This window comes from Pleurodeles waltl, chromosome 8, assembly GCF_031143425.1.
Source record: "Pleurodeles waltl isolate 20211129_DDA chromosome 8, aPleWal1.hap1.20221129, whole genome shotgun sequence".
In the NCBI taxonomy this organism is placed as follows: domain Eukaryota; kingdom Metazoa; phylum Chordata; class Amphibia; order Caudata; family Salamandridae; genus Pleurodeles; species Pleurodeles waltl.
In genome coordinates, this window is record NC_090447.1 from 1,178,423,713 (window position 1) to 1,178,446,567 (window position 22,855).

Below are 22,855 nucleotides of genomic sequence, written 5' to 3' on the forward strand. Positions count from 1 at the left end.
TTGTTTCTACTTTCTTTTCCGTTGCTCTTGTTTATTAGTAAAAGTGCTCCCCCTTCTTTCACGCCCCTTCCCCGTGCCTTTCTTGCTTCTGTGGCCTACAAGTGTGACTTCAGTACTACTGTGTTTCCAAAAAATGTTTTAAACCATTCGTGCTTCCCCCCCTTTTATCTCTACCCCTCCTCCCTGTTCCCAATGGACAACTCTGTACCTGAACTGGCCACCTTCTTCCCAGAACTTTCGCCAACCTCTGCACGTCTTCTCCCTCCTCAATTGACTGGATTCTCTGTGCCTCTGTCCACCTCCGGTTCTACATTTCCTCAAGTCTCTGAGGTTTCGTCTTCGTCCCTCGATCATCCTCCTCCACACACCGCCGTCCCTCCGTCTTCTTTTGGTTCGCTTTCCTCAATCTCCGTCTGTGCCATCCCTCCGTCTTCTTTCTCTCCTGCCGGCGCGCATTGCCATTTCTTACGGGGCTTATAACCCCCATCATTTCTGCGTTTTCCTGCCGGCTTCCGCTCCACTTTGGTCCCGCCTTTTCCTTCCCAGTGTCATTGCGCTGAGAAGTGCCCCCGGGGTACTTCCTCTCCGGTGCTGAACTCGACGCACTATCACACTTACACTAACAACTTTTAGGATGGAAGTAGACCCAGGGAAAGAGAAATGGTACAAGAGAGTGAACCACAGATAATCAATCAATCAATCAAAAAAATGTGTAGAGCGTGCTACTCACCTGTGAGGGTCTCAAGGCGCTGTGCCTAGGGCGAGGTCGGCTGATCGGAGGTTGCATGTGGGAGTGTGGAAGTTAACTCTTTCATTGAGGTAGGTTGGGCCGGTGTTGTGGAGGGATTTGTGTGCATGGATGAGGATCTTGAATGTGATTCTCTTGTCTATGGGGAGCCAGTGAAGGGATTTGAGGTGTGGTGAGATTCGTTCGTGGCGGGGGAGGCCAAGGATGAGACGCGCGGCTGTGTTCTGGATTCTTTGGAGTTTGAGTTTGAGTGTGGTGCTGGCGTAGAGGGCGTTCCCGTAGTCCAGTCTGCTGCTGATGAGTGCGTGGGTGGCTGTCTTTCTGGTTTCTGGGGGGATCCATTTGAAGGATTTTTTTAGAGTGCGGAGTGTGTGGAAGCAGGAGGAGGTTAGAGCATTGATTTGCTGGGTCATGGCGAGGGAGGGGTCGAGGATGATGCTGAGGTTGCATGCGTGGGTTGCAGGGGTGGGTGCGGGGCATAGGGCGGTGGGCCACCAGGAGTCATCCCATGTGGTTTTGTTGGGGCCGAAGATGATGATCTCGGTTTTGTTTGAGTTGAGCTTGAGGTGGTTAGTGGTCATCCAGTTGGCGGTGTCGAGGAGAGCAGCGTGTAGGTTGGTTTTGGCAGTGGTGGGGTTGCGGGTTAGGGAGAGGATGAGTTGGCTGTCCTCTGCATAGGAGAGGATAGTGATTCCGTGTGCTCGGAGGATGTTGGCTAGGCGGATCATGTAGATGTTGAAGAGTGTGGGGCTGAGGGAGGACCCTTGGGGGACTCCGCAGGTGATCTTGGTAGTGTTGGAGTAGAAAGGCGGAAGGCGGACTCTCTGGGTCCGGTCGGTGAGGAAGGAGGTGAGCCAGTCTAAGGCTTTGTGGCGGATTCCTATGTTGTGGAGGCGTGTGCGGAGTGTGTGGTGGCAGACAGTGTCAAAAGCTGCGGAGAGGTCTAGAAGGATGAGTGCGACTGTCTCGCCATTGTCGACTTTGGTCCTGATATCGTCAGTGCATGCTATGAGGGCGGTTTCTGTGCTGTGGTTCTTGCGGAACCCAGATTGTGAGGGGTCAAGGGTGTTGGTTGCTTTGAGGAAGTGGGATAGGCGGGTGTTGACTAATTTCTCTGCAACCTTGGCGGTGAAAGGGAGGAGGGAGATGGGGCGGTAGTTGGAGAGGATCTCCGGGTCGGCTTGTTTTTTTTTTAGGAGAGCAGCAATTTCTGCGTGCTTCCAGGGGTCTGGATAGGTGGTGGAGTCGAAAGAGGAGTTGATTATGTTGTAGAGTATGGGGGCGATGGTAGGGCTAGCTTTGTTGTAGATGCGGTGTGGACAGGGGTCGGAGGGGGAACCAGAGTGGATGGAGTTCATGTTTTTTTCGGTTTCTTCGTGTGTGGTGGGGGTCCATGTGGATAGTGTGGTGGGGGGGTCTTGAGTGGGGGTCGAGTTGGGTGAGTGAGGGGTATGTGTGGTGGGTGTGTGTGGTATGAAGCTGTTGTGGATGTCCAGGATTTTGTGGAGGAAGAGGTTGGAAAGGGCGTCACATAGGGGCTGTGTGTGTGTGGGATCTATGTTGCTGGCTTTGGGTTTGGCAAGTTCATTGATGATGGTGAAGAGTTCTTTGCTGTTTTGAGAGTTGTTGTCAAGGCGTGTCTTGTAGTGATCTCTTTTGGCGGTGCGTATGAGTTGGTGATGGGTGCGAATGTTGGTTTTGAGGGTGGAGAAGTTGGTTGAGGAAGGTTCTAGTCTCCATATTTTCTCAGCTTGGTGGCATTTGCACTTGGAGTCTTGGAGTTCAGGGGTGAACCATGGGGCATTCTTGATGTTGCGGGTGGCGATGTGTTTTCTGAGGGGTGCCAGTGTGTCTGCGCAGGTAGTGATCCATTTGGAGAGGTTGTGTGCTCCTGTGTTGGGGTCGTTGGTGTGGGGGGAGTTATGGGCCAGTTGGGAGTTTAGTCGTTCTGTGGGGATCTTGTCCCTCATGCAGTAGGGTGTGGTGTGTTGATGGTAGTATGTGGGGGGTTTGGTGAAGGAGAAGTGGACGCAGCGGTGGTCAGTCCAGAGGAGTTCGGTGGTGTGGACTGAATACTGAATATTATCACACTGTCTAGCTGCACTGCTGAGCTTGATCTCCACTGTAGGAGCTTGACGTCTAAAAACAATAGATGACATTTAGTAGGAGTGTGATATAGACACTTGCAGCTAACGTTTGAAATCATAGCTCGTACATCTTTTTACACTAGGCATTTTCCACTCTCTTTTCTGGAATGAAAGTATTTCTGTTGAGGAGCAATATAATTAAAGTTGATATGGTAACTGCCATAACACTATGAGCTATTATATTTTTCAACAAAAAAAAAGCTACCTTGACTATTGAGGAACAGCTTTCCCTACAATTGATTAGCTTCAATGTAATGATTTATAGTTGTAACATGGAAAGCATTTGTTAACATCATGTGATTCCCTTAAAAACTGGAACAGTCATGCTATTTCTAATACCATACAATAAAAAGTTTGTCAACTATGTTTCCACTGGCTTCTGTTGTTCAAAACATTAAATTCACACTTCTAATGCATGTCTGCTTGCAGAATAAACATGTGAGAAATGGAGTTCGTAACACTGATGAATGATTCCTTGTGAAACTAACAAAGTGCAAACACTTTGCATCTTGATGACAGACTCCATGTGAAAACCAGCAAGGTGCAAAATATGAGTTCATATCTTGAGAGCAGGCTCTTTCTCAAAGTTAGCAAGGTGCAAAATATAACTTTATAGAGCACATGATGGTTCCATAGGAAAGCTAGCAAGTGAAAATACAAGTTTGTAATCCCAAAGAACAAGTCTTAAAAAGGTAAATAAGTGCAAGTCGATATCCTTACACAAGTGGGGTGAAAGGTATACTCTGATTGTAAGATGTTGTGTTGACTTCTCAAAAAATACCGGTTAGGAGGACTTCAACCATGGCAATTGCTGAGTACAGCAAGTATGTATGACTACTGCCTAAGGTCCACAAGGAACGTATACTCTGTAGAGCGTAATCACAAAACTGCATTTAGTAGTAGTTTAGTAGTACTAGAAAAAGTACTATAAAATGCTATTCAAAAACCTGCGAGTGGAACTGTCCGTCACCACCTCTCCTATCTTTTTTACAGGGTGAGTCTCACAAATGTAAGTTTACAACTTAGTAGTAAATGTGGGAGGGGTCGAGGGAGTGGATTAAAAATGGGTATACTTACTACCATATGCGAGGGGTTGAGAGAGGAGTAAAACATACTTATTTTACTATAGGTGGTAATTTATTTTTTAATTTAAACTTAAAAAATACAATATTTATTTCATTTATTGTATTTAAATCAATAAAAAATGTAATTCGAAATAACGTTTATAGTTCTGAATAGTATTTTTACATTTTTGTTTTACATTTAAAATATAATATACAAAATTAATGTACTTTAGAACAGTATTTCTCTTTATTTTTTGCATTTGTTTTCTCTGAACAGCTAACATTAATAGGCCCGAAATGGAGATTATACCTGAACAGGACCTTTACACCTTTTTTTTTCATTTAAGGCTAGTGATTCCTCACTTTTAGTGCGTCACCTGTAAACCATATTCACCCAGGTGTTGTAAAACTATTGTGCTGTCACACCATGTACTTCCTAATGGATAAACAATTGGTTGTTTGGTAAGATGTGCAGTACACAGTGGTTACCAGAATAATCGAAAAAACACTCACAGTAATCTTATTTTTAAAAATAATAAAACATGTGACACTCAAATCGGTTTCTGTGCTGAATATTGTTTCAAATAAGTGTTCCATTAAGTATTTGAAAAATACACGGAGTTCCCTAAATCCATTTTGGTGTGGTTGGCAATTCTTTTTAACTTTTGGGGTTCAGTGGTGCAGCCATTAATGTCGGTAGTCAAAAGAGGTACAAGACTGAAGAAATGCTGTAACCTAACACATCACTTCTGTTCCTTCTGCAACATAGTATTTCGCCTAAACTACTTCTATTTTTCTTAGACTATCTAGGTGTGGTTATTGCTACCTGACAGAAGCTGTTTCACACTCACTCACTGTGTCCCATTCAGGCACATCACTTCTTGCTTCCTTACCTCCTTACAATTTTATTAAAGTGAAATAATCTGAACATACTTAGAATACCATATGTGTTTACCCGCTTAAAGAGTTGAGAGGAAGACGTCTCAGGCTTTATTGGGAATATGGACTGATTCTGATGCCACTTCATACCAACTAATACTTATTAATCAAGAGTTCTCCTGGCCAAGAGGGAGATTCCATGCAGATGGGGAGCTGCTGGGTCCCCAAAGTTAAAAGATTGGGAAAGAGAAATGGACCTGAGCTATGCACAAGAAAAGGAATAAATAACGGCAGAGGATGCCCCAAGGAATTTGAGAAAGTATGGAAAGGGTGGGCTTGGGATTTAGAAACAATTATATTGGCAGTGACGAGGGTGTGAGAGGCGGGAAAGCAGGGGATGTGGGAAGGTTAGTTTCGATTAGTTGTTTTTGTATGTTATATGATTCAAAATTAATAACATGGTTTACAAAAAAAGTAGAACAAAAGTAAAAATGCTTCAGCACCATTAACATAATTGTTAACTAAGCGTGTTATTAGTTTAAACTTATTAAATTAAACTCATTTTGCTGGTTTAAATGAGAAAATAGATCTCCACTTAAAGTAAAAAAAAAAATTATTATGCATTATTAAAAGTGATCACAGAATTAAGTTAAATCATTGTACTTTTATTAAACTATTACGCTATATTTATATTAACATTAAAAACAGATATGTTTCTTAACTGTAAATTATATTCTTTTTATATTTTTAACTATTTGAAATATTTTAATTTAACATTATTTCTCATAGGGTCCCTAGCTCCATTATTTTCTACAAGAAGATATTGAAGTATCATTAGTTGGCCATGAGTGATGTTGGATTTATTGCAGCTCCGAGTTGTAGAACATTTGGTACTGTTTTGGGATTTTGTTTTGCTGTAGTAATTTCAGATGTGCAGGTGGAGCAATAGGCTTACTATTTTTATATTATTTTATTTTATATTAGTTTACATTATTTTTAATTTATTGATTGGGTCCCTCCCTAAAACCCTTCCTTAATCCTCTCTAAATCTTGCATATTTTGTAGTAAGTACGTTTTAGTTTTCAATGTCACTAACACATTTACTTCTAAGTAGTAAGCATACATGTGTGAGGATCTTCCCATGGAAAAGATAGTTGAGGTGGAAGTGGAAATTTACACTCATAGGTTTGGGAACAGCATTTTGTAGTACTTCCGTGGTACTAGTGTAGCCCTACTAAACTTACTATGAAATGCAATTTAGAAGTTTATGTCCCACCTTTTGACTTGTGGTACATGTAGTCCAAAGTGCCTTTATTGTGAGCATGACATTGCTATTTCACAGGAATCTCCATTGTACCTCCAGATGGACCCATGTGGGCTTGTCTCATATATGTAAGTACAATCTTCATTTATGCCTAGGGTCCAGATACAGAAGTACATATTTGCATCCTTTGTATAGGGTTCACAAGCTGACTATGTGTAAGAATAATCAGCAGAGGGACATTGATTTGCCCCATTGCTGTGGCACGTTCTGAGTCTGACCTGTGTACAACCCTTGTGGTAACCCAGTGTGTTTGTCCTTTCCTTGTTTGTGCACATTAGGCCTTTAATTTCACAGTCCTGTTCCTGTTTCTTATCTAGCTGCTCTTGCTTTTTGTTGATGACTTTGCCTGTTGATCTACATCGTTATCACCTCTGTGGTTAGATATTATTTGAACTTAATGGGTGCTCCACCTGTGCCCCATAATGCAGTGCTGTTGAGCAGTTGGTCTTCAGATGTTTCCCTCAATGCTTTTGTAAACGGAATGTGTGTTTTACAGAAACAAGGATACTGCTAAATATGCTGGAGTCCTCAATGTACATGCGTGTCAGACTGACATAGTAGCACATGGGTACATACAAATGTAGGCCCAGGAATTGTGAGAGTACCATGACTTACAACAAATGCAGTCCAAGCCAGATGGCAGACGAGAGGTACTACCTTCCTTGGGTGCCAACAAATCGGTATACAAATACTGCAGCTATACCTTTGGAAACAGAGTGGATATTAAGGTTTTGTAGGCATAGCTTTAATGTTTTGAGGTATTCTGAGCTGTAAAAGTAACAGAAGTCACACAAGCCTCACCACCCTGGTCTCTATCAGGCATCTACATTTCAGAAAGGTTTGTTTTAGTGCCAGCCAATTCCGAACCTAGTACTGCAGCTACCCACATCCCAAGAATGATTGTAAGTGAAAGCATAAATGTTGATGTTTCAAAAGCATGGTTAGGGGCATTTATTGTCCTGAGTCATAGGTCAGGTGGGATTCAGTTTATATTGAGGCAAGTGTGGGAAGGTTTGGTCGTATAACTTTTGTTAATACTCATAGATTCTGGAAGATTCCCTTAGAGAAATCGAGGCACATTCTGTTAAGTTACTTGAATTTGATGCCCACATGGCATCAAACACTAACATACAGGTTGGAGCAGATACTGTATCCACAACAAACCCAGAGATACAAGTGTGGTAGGAGAAAAGAAAAGTCCTTCAGCAACCAGACAGGGATCCACAAGATTTGTCATGACATCCTGCTCGCTCCCTTAAAAATTTACCCCAAGTGTTATATGTGAACTGAGCACACCTTGAGTCATCTCTGCTCACTCAGGTCAGCCTTAGTCTTGGTCGCTGGAGGAATTTCACGCCTATTCAGTGCTAATCACTGACTGGGAAAAACTGGGTAGCCAATGCAAATTAGCCTCAAACAACTTGAAGCAGGGAAAAATTTACTTTCTAAAAGTTACTTTTCCATAACGTTTTTAAAACATATTCTGATTTCAACATTGATTTGGGTGTTAATAACTATTAAATGTATTTGTTTAATCAGTTTCCTTGCTGGCCCAATTGACAACATTTAGTATTAAGATTTACTATACCTTCTCAGTGTTTCTTTGTGAGCTAGCCAGCCTTCCAGCAGTAGCTTATTGGCGCTAGTCACTGTGAGGACATGTCAATTTTACATTTTTACAAGTTATACTTATAAATGCATCATACTTATTTTTTGGGCTAAAATTCCTACACTGAGGTAACTTATTATTTCAAAGGGATGTTTTGACTGGTCAAATTGCAGTTTTTTACACTGCTACTGTCAGGCTACAATGGTAGACCTGAAGCCATGGTTGCACTGCAACTGAAGTGGATATGCTGCAGTCTGCAAGTTACACAACTTCCAGGTCCTGGGTATACCTTGAACCATATAGTAGGGACTTATATGTAAGGTAAATATACAAAGTAAGAGTATATCAATTTAACCATGTTTCGAAGGTGACTATAGGCAATTTACTACTGATTAGCAAGGGTAACATGCACACAGTTCTACAGCCAGCAACAAAAATATGGTCCAGCAAAGGTGAGAAATCCAGGGCTACTGTGAGCAAAAGGCAGATTTCCTACACAAGCCACCCCCAGCTAAGAGCTAGGGTAGATTAATAAATCACTTGATGGACAGCCCTTCACAGGCAATAAGACATGGACAATTTGTGCATTTGCAGGGGCACTTGTCTATTCTATGCCTTCTGATCCTTCTGAACCTACCTGTACACCTCTGTCAATCTCTGCCACTAGTTACCCCCTGCAAGGTTGAATTTCTCATCTGGGTCTTTAGGTAGGCTTCATGTCCAGTCATAGCACTGGCAAGGAGTTGCCAACTTGCTCCTGGGGTCTATTTGGCCTCCTAGGTTGCTCAAAGTGGGGAATGTACCCTTAGAAAACAGACACCCTCCTTCCACTCTATGTTCAGCTACCTGAAGCAGCACACCCTGAGACTGGTCTTTCAGTTCAGAGTCTATTCCCTGAGAATGAACCGGTGTCTGGAAATCCAGGACCTGTATGGTATACACACAGTATACCTCAAGGGTGACACAATGTCTGTTCTGTGTCAAGCAGGGGTCTGTTTAGCTCAGGCCTACTTCCCATGTCTATGTGACAGCTCAGGCAGCACCTCAGGTCAAAAGTTGCTTCACCAGGGTCAGTCTTGGGGTGCTCTCCACTCAAAATTGTTAATCCCTGACTCTGTCTTCCTCCCAATGTGGATTGCACCACCTGCCCCTTAACTTATGCTTAGAGACAGTACCCCAGAAAGTTGTATTTTGAGGGCCCTGGTAAGCTGCCCTGCTCACGTTAATGGAAGTTCATTGCTTAGGAAGCAATCATTGGACATCAGGAAAATGGAAATTACCCTTCTCTGGACACATACTCCAATCTAGGAATACCAGAGCAATAGCACATACTCCTACCCCTGAGCCTGCATTACTCTAAAGACTTCTTCTGGTAGATACTGTTCTGAGGAAACAAGCCTTCCTAACATTATGGTCTGGCTGGCATTGATATTACTCAGAGCAGCGACAGGGGCTCAATTCACTATTACTTCCTGGAAGTGATTCTCAGAGGCCACCAGTTTTCTTGTTACCCTGACTGGAGACAAACATAACACCAAGGTGGGTAAAAGGGCACCATGAGCTTGTGCTCATGAAAAACTTCCTTTATGAGGTCTGGAAATCCTTCCCCTTAGAACTGTTTTGGGGCCTTTAAGGAACCTTTTCTGTAATATCTTGGCCTTCCCTTTGAGAACGGGAACCAGGATAACCCTTCCTGTGATCACTTCTGGTTACTTTTGTGAACCCTCTGCTGCTGAGCCAGAGGTAAACTTATTTTCCTTACTCTCTGAGCACAGTGAGCTTAGTATATATCAGGTGCAACTATGTAAAGCAAGTACTCAAGTTGTGCTCTTTCCTAAATACATGTTACAGTTACAGATAATGATTTATTTTACTGCTCTTCACCGAACCATTCACTGCCTTATTAGATGAGTCCACAAAATCTGCCCATGACTTTTGTGACTGATTCAAGCTAACCCTGAACTTCAGGCAATTCTTCACTGGGGTTGTACCAAACTTACAGGTAAGGGGGAGCATACCTCACATTGTCAGCTAAATCTAGGGCCATTAGTGCATCCCTCCTGTTAGACATGTCAAATTTAGTGTGGTTGTCTCCCAAATGTTTTGCATTCAACTCTCCTATTTTTCTAAACGCATGTTTGTTGGCCTAAGAAATCGGTGTACTTTACCACTGCTAATCAGTGCTAACGTACTTGGGCTTACGCACTAAAACATGGTAAAATTGGCTTACATCTGATTGGCATATTTATTTTACTTGTAGGTCCCTATCAATATGATATACCATATATGCAGGGCTGGTAAATTAAATGCTGCTAGTGGGCCTGCAGTGTTTATTGTGCCACCCACTTAAGTAGCCCCTTTAAAAATGTCTTAGACTGCTAATTCGACTTGGCAAAATAAACCCCTTGTAAACCCTAAAACACCCTCGTTAGTACATATGAGTCATGTTAGGCCTGGCATACTTAGCCTGGTTTCCCCTGTCTTTTTGCCTCTGCTTCCTGTATTTTTGATTGTGTGCTGGACTATGTTTTGCTGGTTTTTATTACTCTGGGCACTTTACCACTGCTCATCAGTGCTGAAGTGCAAGTGCTCTCTGTGTAAATTATAATTATGAATGGTTATCCCTGAGTGGCATATTTGATTTACTAGTAACTCCCTAGTAACGTGCACTAGAGGTGCCCAGGGCCTGTAAATCAAATGCTGCTAGTAGGCCTGCAGCACTGATTATGCCATCCACATGCGTAGCCCTGTAAACATGTCTCAGACCTGCCACTGCAGTGTCTGTGTGTGCAGTCTCACACTGTTTATTTGACCTCGCAAGTGTACCCACTTGCCAGACCAAACCCTTCCCTTTCACTGCATGTAAGTCACCCCTAAGGTAAGCCATAGGTAGCCTCATGGGCAGGGTGCAGTGTATTTAAAAGGAAGGACATGTGCTGGTGTGTTTTATATCTCCTGATAGTGAAATACCGCCAAATTTGTTTTTCACTATTGCAAGGCCTATCTCTCCAATAGTTTAACATGGGGACTGACTTTAACTGTATTTTAAGTGCTGTTTCCCATTGGGAGCAGATAGATATGTGATGCATGGGGTTTCTGAAGTCACAATTTTAAAATACATCTTTTGGTAGAGTAGGTTTTTAGATTGTCAGTTTGAGAATGCTACTTTTAGAAAGTGGGCATTTTCTTGTTTAACCATTCTGAGTCTCTGCCTACCTGTGGAATCCACGTCTGGGTCAGACTGACAGTTGGGCTGTTTGTGAATTATTTCTAGACAGTGACACAAACTACACAATTGCAAGTTGGTAGAAATTGCAAAAAGAAGTAAATGCTGACCACCTCTAATAAACCTACAAAAATGTTTTTACCACTTTGCCTGTTTCAGAGCAGTTGATCTTAGGAATAGCAAAGCAAAATGTATAAAAACAATTAGTACAATCATAAATACTGTGACTACAACTTGCCTTCTACCCCTTCTTTGCATTATGAACGTTTACTCTTATCCTGCCAATGTAGTATTTGTGCTGTCTTTTAGTGAAGCTCACTATCCAAGAGCTAAAACGATTGTCATGCTTTGTGTCTTTTTTGTGGTTAATTCCGGTTTCCTGAAATCAACATTCTTTATAATTTCGTGCAATCACTGTGGAGAGTGTAATGTTATTGGCCAAGTTCACATAAAAGGAAATACATAAAATACAAAATACAGAGGGCAGTCACAAGATTCCTCACCCTACACCTAAGTAGATAAAGGCCCATATTTAGGAAAAAGTGGAGCATCTTCTATGGTGCGCCACTTTTTCTGCGTCCCTCTACTAGCATCTAACAACACCATGGTTGCACCTTATTTGTAGTACGGCGCACCATGGCGGTCGTTAGTACAATAGTGTCAAAATATTTGATGCTATAGTGGCTCTTTGCTACACTAGTGTCAAACATTTTGACACTAGTGTAGCAAAGTGGAAGGAGGCCCATAGGTTTCTATAGGTGCCTCATTTTAACGTCTGCTCTTAACCTTAACAGGCGTTAAAAATAACGCCAAAAACAGCGCAGTGAAATGTGTTAAATTTCACTGTGCCGTATGTTGCGGGCCTCCTAGCGCCAGAACGTCCCCCCTTGCAAACATTATACCTGGCGCAGGCATGATGTGGCGCAAGTGGTTACACAGTGACGCAATGCATGCATTGCGCCACTTTGTAAATAAGCCACATTAACGCCGCCTTAGCCTAAAATAAAAATGACGCTATGGCGGCGCCAAGGGGTCTTAAATATCCCCTACAGTTTCATCCTAGGTCCAGCCTGTCAAGAAGAAATCCAGGATAATGTTGCACAGTATTTTTTGCTTAATGTACGCATGTTGTTATTTTCTCTTTTTCGGCTTGCCTACGTGCACTCAGTTTCGACTCTAAAATCACACCTGCAAGTGCCTGAAGATCACGAACAATAAGGAATTCCTTAAACAACCATGGATACCGAAATGACGTCTGCAACAAAAAAGGGAATCCTCAGGCAGCACTGAGCTTTTGTTGGGTAATTACAGCATTAGACATATTTGATTAAGTGTAATTTACCTGCGACCACAGTCAACATATTTTTGAGGCAATTCAAAATGCCTTCAGCCAGACCGAGAACATTTAATCACAGGTCTGCAAATGGAACAGACAATGTGAATTATAAAACCAGACAGAAATAAGCACTGATGGAAGAAGAAAAAATGCTGTTTCCGTGGTGAGTTGGCGTAATGCCTTAATAATGTGAAATCCTTTTCATTTCATGCCAAGTTTTTTCGTGATGGAATGCTATAGCATGTGTACGCTGTGTGGTACTGCACACTGAATGCTTGAAAATTATCAGGGTCTCCCCATCTCCGGTTTTCAAAAATACACACAGCCTCGTGCCATAGTTGGATCGTGTCTCTTATTCTAAAGAGAGAGTATTACTTTGACATTTACCGAGTCATTATTTCCCTAAACACAAAAAGAAGCAAATATTGACTGCGGTTACAGTATTATATAGGCAGCATGTTATACACTCATTCACATTTGATTTTGTTTGTCCTGTCTTCTTCAGAACCATAGTGGGGCTGCGCCCCCCTGTGTAAGTCTTTAATAACTGCAACCCGCCCAAAAGTTTCACAGAGTCTACAATGTGATAAGATCTATTGGTTTCAGGCAATTGTCACATTAAACATATTTTAGTGGCCTCACGAACTTTAAAGATCTCCGTTGGCATTAATACATCCAAGCCTCTTTGTCTAGAAAAGTCAGGTACTATAAAAAGAGAGGTCTCAGCAATCGTTTTCATGCTGTCAGCGTTAGAAACATGAAAAGATGGGAGTCGTCCAGGTAATTTATCCTCCAGTTTATTACATGTACAACCACAGGTTCTCCAAGTCAGGCAGCAACTACCAACCCTGGAACTTGCACCTTCAACAGTCCAATTCCCTGAATTCTACCCCACCCATAATAACCACCTTTCTTATATGATGCAGAAAAGAATACTTTCCTTTTTGTTCCAAATAACATATAGTAAACAAGAAAATAACTCACCCCTAAAATTTTCCCAGCAACATTGACCAAATAATCTTGAAGAAAGTAAGAAAACATAAATAAAGTACAATATACTAAAATGAAGAAATACAAGTAAAAAGGCTAAATACATTTCAGGAACCCCGAACTATACCATAGAGTACATCAGGTGTGATCATGAACATGTCCATGAAAGACAACAAAGAATCAGAAAATATATGTATTGATGACTTACATCTAGTGGTGTGCGGGGTGCTCCTCTCGCAGAGTTAACAGAGTTTTTGGAACTCCGCGCTCTGCTTGTAGTGTGGAGTTGTCCAAAAAAGTCAGTTAGCCCCGCCAGCGGAGCAGAGCTGACCCGGTGTGCACTGCAGGCCAGTTGGGCTGCACAGTGCAAGCGCAGACAGTCTGCGCTTACCCTCTCCAGCCCTTAACTGGGCTGCAGCGCGCACCGGAGCCGAGGAGGGAGGCAGCCGCTGAAGAGGAGGACACTCCGGGAATACCCAGGTAAATCCTCTACTCTCCTATTCTCTTGGCCGTTGTTTGTGCACAAACAAGGACTGAAATAGCAGCTTTCACTGCCTACGGCCCTGGCCTGAATTCAGGCCAGGGCTGTAGGCAGCGAAAGAAAGCTGCAATTTCAGGCCTCTTGTGCACCGGCCTGTCCCTTGTGCAGTGCACATAGGCAGGCCGTTGCACAACAGGCCTGGCGGCTTTCACTGCCTACCGCCCTGGCCTGAATTCAGGCCACAGACATAGGCAGCGAAAGAAAGCTGCTTTTTCAGGATTCTTGTGCACTGGCCTGTCCTGTGTGAATAGGACAGGCCGGTGCACAAGGGGCCTGGAACTGCAGTTTTCACTGCCAAGGCCCTCTCCTGAATGCGCACGATCTTGGAAGCGCAAAGCAGGGTTGAACATGGCTGACCAGGCCCAACCCTACTTAGCGCTTCCGAGATCTGGCGCATTCAGGACTCTGCAGTTCACGGAACTCCACCTCTGCAGATTTGCACAGAGTTTTTTTTAACTCAGCGGAATTCCGCCAGTCGGACTCTGTGAACTCCACCCAGGCCTACTCACATCACAAAGTTCTTAAACCCAGAAGGTTTGTTCTTGAACATTTAGGGACGTTGCATAGATTACTTACTGGTGTTGAAATTCCCACATATGGGCTCAGACATACCAAATATACCGCAGATATACTCAGACACAAAATCCTGAACAAGTGACACAACTGATTTATTCCACACTTACTATTCTCCAGAACCACCACATGGTCCACAAAGAGGAGCAAAAAAGCATGACAATCCTTTGTGTACATGGCCAAGTTTCTTAATTCTGCCCCACTTGCCCACTTTGATAAAAAGTGTAGTTATTTTCCCCCACAATACTACACTTGCCCTGAACAGCCTCCCTAATGTCAACAACATGTTCCATCAATGCATTTCCTACCCATCCATTCCCTGTTTAGTTTAGAATTATCTACCCGTCTCCTCAACAAGGTGAAAGGTGACATCCCTGTACTAATGTGTGGAGTAGTCCTCATAACCCACAACATATCCTTGACAACAGATTTCCACTGCAGTCCATTAATTAACACCATCTGCAACTGATCTTTCACAACATGTTTCCTCCTCTCAACTAACATACTGCTGCAAGGATGGTACAGGGAAGTTTTAACATGTTTAACATGTAGAAATTCAATAACAACTCATGAACTAATACTCTCCACAAATTTAATTTCAGGCCATATGGAAAAACATTCTTTCAAAACAAGTGCAACTTTGGGTGCACTTCCAAAAACTCCAAAGGGTCTGGAAATATCGAAAGTCACCTTATGCCACTTATGCCAAGGAAATTTACTGATGAGTATAGGAGTAATAGGATCCAGAGTGGTAACTTGCACCTTATCACTGAGAGAGCACTGGCACCATTTTCTAACATAGAATCTCCTGCAACAACTTAGATTCGGGCCACCCCTGGGACAAGTACTGCATGATTGTTTGTATGCGACAATCCTCCACTAACGTTTACTTCCATTACATTTCAGAGAATGCTGCATACTTAACCTCATCCAGAGCACCTATTTATCACACCATTTCGTGGTAGTCAGAGGAAAATTCTACAGAATGTTGCATCCCCAAGGGTAACATGGATAACCAATCTGCAACAAAATTCTATTTTTCCTGCAAAATACTCAAGAGTACATTGAAATTCTTTAATATGTACTGCCACTTTGCAGTCCGAGGAGTAGCTCTCCCCCCTCCTGTGGTACTGAATACGTCTACCAAAGGTTTATCAGTCCTGAGAACAAATCTATTGCCACACATTACATTTTTGAAATAGTGACTACCCCACCAGAAAGCAAGGCCTTCTTTCTCAATAGTAGAGTATGTGGCTTTTGCACCCCTCAAGGCCCTTGAAGCAAAAGCCATAATTTCCTCTCTACCATTCTTCAGTTTTTCCTTTAACACCACAACTAGGCCACGATTACTAGAATCAGTATCGATGATACTCACATCACCAGAATCAAAAGGTTTTAGTGGTTAGGCCGCTACAATCTCTTGTTAAACAGATTAAAATTCCTTGTCACATTCATTGTCTCACACATAAATAAAAAATTTCCTAAGTAAATTTTGCAAATATGATGTCTTGTTGGCAAAACATTGTACAAATTTGGCATAGTACTTTGAGACCGAGGAAGGACCTTAACTCAACTTTGTTGCTAGGCAAAAGTGCTTTTCCTATGGCTGCCACAATTTTGACTTTTGACTCAATGCCTCTTCCATAGGCAGAGTGACCTAAATAAAACACCCCTGATGAAGAAATTTACATTTGTCTTTTTAAGTGTCACCACATTGGAATCCATGACTTCTAGCACCTACCTAGCTCTCACATTATGCTCATATTCATCCTTACCATAGGTTAAAATGTCTTGAAAGTATAGAACACCTTTCATGTCCTTAAACAAATTATTCATCAACCTCTGAAATACCAAGGAAGCTCATGCTAAGCCAAACAATATGCGGACATGAAGAAAAACTCCCTCATGCATCACACATGAGTGAAATATCTGGAGTTGTTGTAGGGATCTATTTGATGATCGGCAGCAAACATGTCTAGGGAAGTGGATACTTTTGCTCCCTTGTCAGTTACTAACATTTCATTAAAGTTATGCAGAGGCTATTGATCAACACAAATATTTTAGTTCAGGTCACACAAGTCAACCCACAATCTTAAATACTTGTCCGACTTGCATGCCATTCCGAACTCTCAATAGGTTCAATGATCCTCAAATTGCATAATTGCTCCAAATCCAGTTTAACTTCCTTCATCAAACTCATTGGAACTCTGTGAACCTTGTGTACCATAGGTTGAGCATTTTGTTTCACTGATGTTGAAAACCTTTCAATTTTCTTAATTTATCACTAATCACTTGTGGAAATTCATCCGCCTACCCTTGCTCACTGACATGGTTGACCATATTGGTTACAGCGTTAAGAAATTTAAGTTTGGGTACACCCATATCAGGATAATTGAGATTTAAAAAATTTCAAGATATCCTTGATCACTGCACCCTAGTAATTTGACCCATTCTTCACAACATAAACCTGCACAATAACATAATTATCAAATTGTTACTTAGCAGCAATCATCCCAACTTCTTCTATCCTTTTACCACCATATGCAAAGATTGTAATGCAAGAGTCATGTAAGTGCACTCCTTGAAGATTTGGTAACTCTGACTCATTTACCAGTGTAAATGGGGAACCTGAATCTGCTGTGACTTTGATAACCTTCTCATTGATGGAAATAACACAAAAAGGTGGCTAATTCAAAGACACCTTATTCCTCACATCCCTGGGAGAACATCAGCAAAATTCTGTTGTCCTCTAGGACACTTTCATCAAGTGCTTTGACAATTGAGATATATTGTGTTTTTGACTCCCTGAAGCTTTGCATGCCTCTTGGAAAGTTGCCCATTTTTCCACATTTAAAACATACTGAGTGGAGAGCAACACAGAATTTGGCATTTCCCAAATAAGTCTTGCTACCCCCATCAAAAGCATAAAATATTGTTTTGTTCATACGTGTTGTCACTGTGAGAAGTTGCACTTCTAGGTTTATTGGCTTCTGACTTCACATTTCATCTTTCATTTTGATTAATGACTAGTAGAACTTTGCTTGGCTTTGAACTTGTGTTAATTTCCCTCATGCACATTTCGAGTGCTTTCTGCTTCTAGCAATACGCAAAGCCAATTCAATATTAGGATCCTCAGTTGACAATAACTTCTCTTGAATGTTCCTATTGCTTGTTCTCTCTATTGGCTGGTCCCAATATATTTTCTCCTGAAATTCACAATAATTACAAGTAACTGCTAATGTTATCAATGCAGCTCCAAAATTATTTATCAACTCGCCAGTAAGCTGAGCATGCTGAAGAAATGCATGCCATTCCAAAACAATCTTCTTCCTTGGATTAAACCTCTTATCCAATGTCTTAATAATGGATGCATATAAATCCATTGTTTCAGAAGTGTCCGCTTCATTGCCGCCACTAACACGGACATTAACTACCTCCAATGTGAGTGTTTTTAAGATACTTCTACCCTGAAATTGTAAGTTATATGTCTCCATCAATGGCCTTGAGGCAAGATTCAAATGCTTCACACCTTTGTCCCAATTGAGGGGAGAAGTACCAAGCTGAACAAAAGGAGGTGGCGTCAGCCGTTACTGCCACAAATATTATATATTATATGTGCAATATAATTGCAAAAATGTACTATACAACTTCCACCAAAGGTGCACACTTTTGTGTGAAAATGCACTAAATAATTTGACAGCACTGATTAAACTAAAAGTTGTCAGTTCACCATAATAAGCCATAAATGGCAACGCCAATACAAGAGTTTCATCAGCTCCACACAAACTGCATACAACCAATAGATTTCAATAGGAACTTGCCCAATGTCTTAAAATCGCTGCCGAGAGTGTACCCACCATGCTTTCAGTGGTCTGTGGATCTTGTTTTATCCGCCCAAACCCAACCTCTTAAAATGGTTGCCGAGACATGTATTTTCTATGGCTACTCAGGCACCTGAACACCGCTGGAGTGATGGAACATCGTTGGAGGCCAAAAGGGGCACTTGAAGAGCCGCCGGCTCCACATGGAAAAAAGAGAGCATGGAGAGACTTCAGAGGAAGTAAAGGTGACAGGATTAACAATTGCACAACATCCAACAGTATGACTTTTGCTGTCTGATATGCCAGCAGAAACTTGATCAGCGCAATGATGCAACACTCAGCAGGCAGGAAGTCTTCACCCAGCACAACATGGATGAAACAGTGGCCACTTGTCACCACTAAAAAGACAAAGGGGGTCATTCTGACCTCAGCGGTCAGTGTTAAAGCAGCGGCCAACCCGCCAACAGGCTGGCGGTCAAAAAAATGGAATTCTGACCCTGGCGGGAACCGCCAACACAGGCCGCCGCTTTAACACTCCGACCGCCACGGCGGCACAAACAAACAGCGCGGCGGTCACCGCCAACAGACAGGCGGCAGACAATGTACCGCCCACCCCATCACGACTCACCAATCCGCCACCTTTTCCGGGGCGGGATCCCCGCCGATAAAAACACGGCGGAAACAGACATTTCGAATGGAAAACGCTCACCTCAAGACACTCCACGTGGAATCGGGACAGCATGGAACCGGAACTCCACATCCTCCCAGCCATTGCATTCCTGCTCTTCTACCAGGATCACAAACGTCTCCGCAGACGACAACAGTAAGTACTGCACCTACGACACAGGGGAGGGGGGAGGAGGAAAGTTCACGGGCACACACATACGCGACACACCCACCCCCACCCTCACCCCCACCGAAATACCTACACACCAATGTAGATTAAAAAGTCAGAGTGACACCCCCAAACCCCCAAAAACAAAAATGCAAAGACAAAAGCCAATGATTGTAAAAAGATAACTATATTATAGGAATAATTAAGTATAGTGAACTTGGCAATATATAAAAAATTATTACACATCTTGAACTATATATATATACACGTAGCAAAAGTCCGGCACAGTTTGGCAAAGTTCAAATGTTCGTGGGCCAATGTGCAGCAACACATGGGCAAAGCCCACACACGAGATCGAGTCCATTGGAGAGAACACTGCTGGGGCATCACAAAAATAAAATACAGGCACCTCAGGGGGAAGGGAAGGGGGGGCACCTCAGCCACATGAGTCCACGACGCCAGATCCACGAAGGACCTCCATGCCCACTGTGCAATCCTGGGGAGTGCAAAGCCACAGTCTCTCAAGTCTCTACACTGGGTGGGTTGCCCACTGTGCCATCCTGGGGAGTGCAAAGCCACAGTCCATCAGGTGGATTACAGAGTCCACTGGTCATGGAGGAGGCATGGTGGGCAGAGTGCCTCGTGAAGCCCTGCCCGACACAGATCCGGGCCTGCCAATGGGCCAGCGGTGCTTGAGATGAAGGGCCCAGCGGAGCGGTGCTTGACAGGAAAGGCCCAGCGGAGCGGTGCTTGAGATGAAGGGCCCAGCGGAGCGGTGCTTGAGACGGCGGTGCCCAGCGGAGCGGTGCTTGAGATGAAGGGCCCAGCGGAGCGGTGCTTGACAGGAAGGGCCCAGCGGAGCGGTGCTTGAGATGAAGGGCCCAGCGGAGCGGTGCTTGAGACGGCGGTGCCCAGCGGAGCGGTGCTTGAGATGAAGGGCCCAGCGGAGCGGTGCTTGACAGGAAGGGCCCAGCGGAGCGGTGCTTGAGATGAAGGGCCCAGCGGAGCGGTGCTTGAGATGAAGGGCCCAGCGGAGCGGTGCTTGAGACAGCGGTGCCCAGCGGAGCGGTGCTTGAGATGAAGGGCCCAGCGGAGCGGTGCTTGACAGGAAGGGCCCAGCGGAACGGTGCTTGAGATGAAGGGCCCAGCGGAGCGGTGCTTGAGATGAAGGGCCCAGCGGAGCGGTGCTTGAGACGGCGGTGCCCAGCGGAGCGGTGCTTGAGATGAAGGGCCCAGCGGAGCGGTGCTTGACAGGAAGGGCCCAGCGGAGCAGTGCTTGAGATGAAGGGCCCAGCGGAGCGGTGCTTGAGATGAAGGACCCAGCGGAGCGGTGCTTGACAGGAGGGGCCCTGTTCAGCGGTTCTTGTCTTAGCGGCCCCTGTTCAGCGGTGCTCCTCACGGCGGGGCCCTGTTCAACGGTGCTCCTCACGGCAGGGCCCTGCTCAGCGGTGCTCCTCAGGGCGGGGCCCTGTTCAGCGGTGCTCCTCACGGCGGGGCCCTGTTCAGCGGTGCTCCTCACGGCGGGGCCCTGTTCAACGGTTCTTGTCTTAGCGGCCACTGTTCAGCGGTGCTCCTCACAGCGGGGCCCTGTTCAGCGGTTCTTGTCTTAGCGGCCCCTGTTCAGCGGTGCCTGTCTTGTGTTTCGAGTGAACCACACCTGGCCAATACTTCCCGCTCAGTCTGCATCAGTCCTTCGCCGTTGCAGGGCCCTCCTGTGATGGAGTCCTGGGGCCCTGGGTGTCCTCCGATACACCCAGAATTGGGCTGGTGGGGCCCTCATGGCCATGTCGGCTGCTCCCTGTCTTTTGCGGTTTGCTGCCCTTGCCCTCCTTGGCAGAATCTCCGTGGCCCTTGGCTCCCTTACTCGATGTGGCAGGTGACGGTGCAAGGCTACTCTCCTTCGGGGCAGGCGTATCAGGCCTGTCGCGCCGGCCCTTCAATTTTTTTGTCCTCTTCCCAGGGGGGGGGCTGGCTGTGCCTTTGCTGCTGGCCGATGTCCCTGCCCAAGGAAAGGGCGGACTCCAAAAGCCAGACACGATGTTCTTTGGAGTTGATGGGCTGGTGGTGGCTGAGGTGTTTTTGGAACTCTTACGAGATGGAGGGGGTGGGTCAGGTGAGGAAAAGAGGTTCAGTTTTGACAGGAATAGTTTTTTGGGAGCAATGGGAAGGGTAGTTGTAGTGGGTATAGGAGTGGAGGAAGAGGATGTGGTTGTAGGAGAGTCAAGTCTGGTGTCTTTGGGTGCAGGTGCTTGGGCTGGAGGCTGTCGTGAGGTGGATGGCTGTTGTGTGGATGCCTGCCTGCGTTTGTGTGGTTTGGAAGCGGGGGTGACAGACACACTGGGAGAGGACACAGGGGACGTGTACATGGCAGTGGGGGTGGTGACTGCACGTGTGCGGACTGGTCTGGAGGGTGTGCTGGTGATGGGTGTACTGGCTGATGGTGGCGTGCATGCAGGTGTGAGTGTAGACGTCACAGGGAGGGAGGAGGGAGACGAGGAGGTGGGGGACACAGAGGAGGTAGTGGGTGTTGGCATGTCTGCATCTGTATGTTGCTTGGGTGAATGCTTGTGTGTTCTGTGGTGCTTATGTCTGGATGAGCTTCCCTTGGGTGTTGAGGTGTGTTCAGGCTGGTCTGTAGGTGTGGATGGGATAGGCAGAGGAACAGGGGAGTGGGACTGGGTGGAGGGAGTTGGAAGAGGAAGGCTGGAGACAGGGACAATGGCTGCCGTCAGTGCTGAGGCCAGAGCGTTGAACGATCGCTGCTGGGCAGCCTGACCCGAATGAAGGCCCTCGAGGTATGCATTGCTTTGATGCACCTCCCTCTCCACACCCTGGATGGCATTCAAAAGGGTCGACTGCCCAACAATGATGGTCCTCAGGAGGTCAATGACCTCCTCACTGAGGGCAGCAGGGGTGACTGGGGCAGGGCCTGAGGTGCCTGGGGCGAAGGAGATGGCCGGCTTCCTGGCCGTGCGGGCACGGGCCGAAGGCCGAGGGGCTGCTGGGAGGGCGGAGCTGGTGCGCTGGGTGGCGGCTGTACCTGTTGTTGCGGTGGGCACGGATGTTGCCGCCACCGCAAGGGAGCTCCCATCCGAGGACGTGTCGGTGTCACGGACGTCTGCACGAGGCCCCGTGGTGGAGCCCCCCTCGCCCTCCGTCTCACTGGTCAAGTCGGAGTCCGTTGCATGGCCCTCCGGGGCCATGTGAGATGCAGCTCCCTCTTGCGCCGATGCCACTTCTCCTCCGCCTGATGATGCTAATGCACACATTCACAGAATAACAAAGAAAATGGGGGGGGGGGTGGAGAAATAAAGACAAGTTCAGTGCATGCATTGGGGACACCGTTGGCGGAGAGGACAGACACAGAAGCCCCCTGCACTACGCTGCGCACTTGGGGTACACTACTCATTCACTGGGACATGCCCTACAAGCCTATGGGCGACAACTGCCCACACCGAATACACAGGTCCATGAATAGCGTTACTAGGCACCCTACAGAGGTGGGGGGCGGGGGCACAGGGCCATACCTCACGGAGGGGCCTAGCCTACAGAAATCGCCCTGGCCTAGGGATACCCACAGCCCTCCTCCCCCACCCAGGCACCTCTACTGCGCGCAAATATATCTGAATGTGCTGGAACTCACCCCCTTGTGTCTGCTGTGATGTCCTCAAGCGCCCATCCAAATCAGGGTAGGCCACCGCCAGGATCTGGGACATCAGGGGGGTCAAGGTACGACTGGCACCCCTCCTACGTTGGGAGGCC